The following is a 3,902-nucleotide window of genomic DNA, read 5'->3' as shown; positions in this document are numbered from 1 at the left end:
TAATAATAATAATAATAAAGTATGTGAACGTTATTTAAATAAAATGAAAAGTTGCATTTCAATGAAAACAACAACAACAACAACAACCGCGTTTATTTTGTTTGTATTGGCATTTAATTTTAACATGACGTTATATTTTAAAGAGAAAGGATAAGTATCTATTTATTTAAAAAAAAAAAAAAATTCAACTTTCAAATACAAAAAAGATTATGTTGTGGTGTACTCGCGTAATCCAACTATCCGGAGGTTAGGTATAAAGGATGTTTTAGGGGTGGGGATTTGGGTATTGGATTTCCCACGTTGATTAGTCGTCCGTTAGGGGTAAATGTATAACTTGAATGCCTTGGGAAGCCCGAGGAAGCCAGGTTGAGGACAAAAAGGGGGAAAATCGGTGGCGCAATACAATCACCGAGTTGAGAGTCTTGAGTTCAAATCCTGGAAATGAGAGTTTTTTTTTAACTCGTCCAAGCAAGAACAGACCTGTACCTACGTAGGGTAACCTAGCATCCTTTCGAGGCATTGGGGATGCGCCGAACGTTGTTCGACGGGATGAAAATGGGTATTTGATCCAAATAGGGAAAATGCGGAGCTGCGATGTGAAAAAAAGATGAACGGGATTTGCGACCTCGGCTATCTTTCTTTCAGGAAACTCGCAGATTCTGCGGAAGAGGCAGGAATAATAGTAACAGGTCGGGACTGTTTCTCGAAGGGTAAAAAGGGGAAGTACCGGGATCTTCCTCGGGTGGGGACCTGATAGTTCTAGCTCGGGAGGAGGATGAGGCTAAAATGCAGGATGTATTCTCGCAAACGCCCCCCTTCTTCCTGGTATGATCCAGGAGTTTTAATTCCAATTTGCTCTTCCTGCTATCAGGTGGGGAGGTTAGTGGAAAATTCATTTCTCCTGTAGCATTAACAAAAAAAAAAACCCGTGTTAAATTTTCCATTTTCCCGGAAATTTTTTTGTTCTTCTCAGGGGTACCAACATTTTTGCATATACATTTAACTTACATTCTTAACACAACCACTACAATTATTATTATTATTATTAGAAAAGTAATTTAATCGCGTACAAAATTGCGATCGTTGTAATAACCCCCCAAAAAATTACATTTTAACCGTTAAATAAATAAATAAACAAAAACGTCATCGCCATTTAATTTTTACGTTTGATAGGACGTTGACCGTTACATTAAAAATAATACGGCAAATATTCTTTTACGTACACGATTACGATTTAAATCGTAAAAAACCGTAAAAAAAAACCTAATAATAATAATAATAACAATAAAATAAAATAATAATAAAACAAAATCAATATAATATGTTTTTAAAAATATCCCGTACGTAAATTAATATACATATAAATTGATCAATAAAAAAAAATAAATATAAATTAGTTTATTAATAAAAAGAAATTTTTTCTCCGAATAATAATAATAATAATAATAATTTATTTATTAATTAGTTTAATGGTTTCACATAAAATATATATGTATATATGTTTTAGTTTTTCAAACGAAACGAAACATTAAATAAAATTTTTTTTTTTTTATAAACATCTTAATTTGTATATTGGAATATATATATATATTGATTTTATTAGTTTTTAGATTTGCTACTCACGATAAATAAAATGTTTTCCGATACCTGGCCCTCACATAAAAAAAAATTTTTAATAGCATTAAACAGGTTGATAGTAGTAGTAGTGGTAGTGGTAGTGGTAGCGGTAAAAGTTGTTGTCAGGTATTATTATTATTATTATTAAAACTTCTTTTACGAAACTAAATTAAAAAAAAAAAAAAAAATTTAAACTGGTCGTCATGTCCATCGATAAACTTTTTTTTGATTGATTTTTCATAGAGTATATATATAAAGCAATAATCCATAGATTAAATAAATAGTAACGTTATTTTTTCGTACAAACGAGTTTAATTATTTATTCCTTTTCCTTATATACGATTTGTATAAACTATTAATTAATTTGTAAATGTTACGTCAGATTAATAAGTCAAAGGTTACATAAAAAAAAAAAAATTTAATAATTCCTATTTTTTTTTTCGTTTGTGCGTTTGCATGCGTGTGCGTGTGCGTGTGCGTGTGCGTGAGTGTTTTAACGAACGAATGAATGAATGATAATAATAATAATAATAAATGTAAATGTTTTAATAATTACGAATTTGTTAATAAAAAAAAAAAATTAAAATTAATAACGTATTGTGTGTTTAAATTCTATTAAAAAGAGTTTTTTTTTTTTAAATTTATTAAATCGATTTAATCGAACGATTATTAATTATTTAATAAATGGTTTGATGACACGCACATACCCACACAAATGCAAAAAAAAATCATTTTAACAAACTATTAATTCCGTTAAATAATAATAATAATAATAAATTAATTAAATTTTTCGTTGGACGATTCGAAACAACAACAAAAAAAAAATTAATAATAATAATAATTTTTTTAAACGGTCGCAATAATTACATAGAGAAAAAATTATTATTATTATTATTATTATTATTATTATTATTATTATTATTAATATTATTTATGACGTATTATTTTTATCATCGTATTATCACGTTATCGCGATGACGTAATAAAAAAATTTTTTTTTTCGTTATTTTAAAAATTACTTACGAGACGAAACCTACAATCGCAACGTCACAATCCCTTCCAATTTTCCATTTTTCCTTTTTTAATGCATTAAAGCAAATCTTTTCCGATCGATTTTCCTTTATCAGTTGTGATAAGAGGAAAATGTCCGAACCGTTTCCCCCCCTCACTTTTTTTTTGATAAATAATAAAAAACGCGCGTATTTTAACTTGAAACCTACCTGAAAAAAAAAAAATTTTAGATTTAATAGCTTTTATCATAAAATTTATAGCTTTTATAGTTTTCTCCAATAATAATAATAATAATGGTTTATTATAATGATAATGATAATAATAATAATTTTCAAAAAAGGAAAATGAAAATAAAAAAAAATAAAAAAAAGTTTTCAGATAATAAATAAATTAAAAATGTCGATTTTGCATTTGAACGCAAAACAAAAGCTTTTCTTTTCAAAGGAAAACTTTTTTTTTTTTTTTTTGTTTATAAATGAATGATGATGATAATAATGATAATAATAGATAGATATATATATACGTATATATATAAACATTAATAAATCCATTACGCAGAACAAAGTAACAAATAAATAAATAAATAATCGATTGTTAAATAAGAAACATTGAAAGCAAAGCTTTTTAATTGTTTTCCAACCCGACTTTTCCAACTTTTTTTTTCCTTTTTTTTTTTTTTTTTTTTTTTTGCCAAAAAAAATAACAATGAAGTTTATTAATAATAATAATAATAAATAATGTTTAATGCAGCGGAAAATAAAATGGGGAGAAAGGGGAGAGATGGGGAGAGGGATGGACGAAGGAAGGAATTAAAAAAAAAAAAAAAAAAAATTTTTTTTCGAATCGAATAATTTTCTGTGACGTAAAAAAAAAAAAATTGTTTTAAAGTAGTATTATTTAAAATAAACCGGAATAAATTTTCATTTAAAATATATATTTAAACTTCCGGTTGTTTAATTAAAAAGAGCAAAAATTCGAATTTAAATTTTTTTGGTGGGAAAAAGGCGGAGGAAAAGTGTTTTTTTTAAAAATAAAATCGAACGAGAAAAATTTTCTAAACGTGCCTTTAGAAAAATAATAAAAAAAAGCGTCATTACTATTTATATTATTATTATTATTATTAATAAATAAAATTTAAATAACATTTTTTTTATATGATTTTTGAATCATTAATAATAATATTTTATACGGTTTGTTTTCCCTATAATCGCTAGAAATGTTCCAGAAAAAAAAGAAAAAAATTTTTTTTAAGAGTAAATTACGAAGGTAAATAT

Source organism: Pediculus humanus, genomic scaffold (assembly GCF_000006295.1).
Source record: "Pediculus humanus corporis 1103172107775 genomic scaffold, whole genome shotgun sequence".
Taxonomy (NCBI): domain Eukaryota; kingdom Metazoa; phylum Arthropoda; class Insecta; order Psocodea; family Pediculidae; genus Pediculus; species Pediculus humanus.
The sequence above is the reverse complement of the archived record's forward strand: the minus strand, read 5'-3'. Positions refer to the sequence as shown.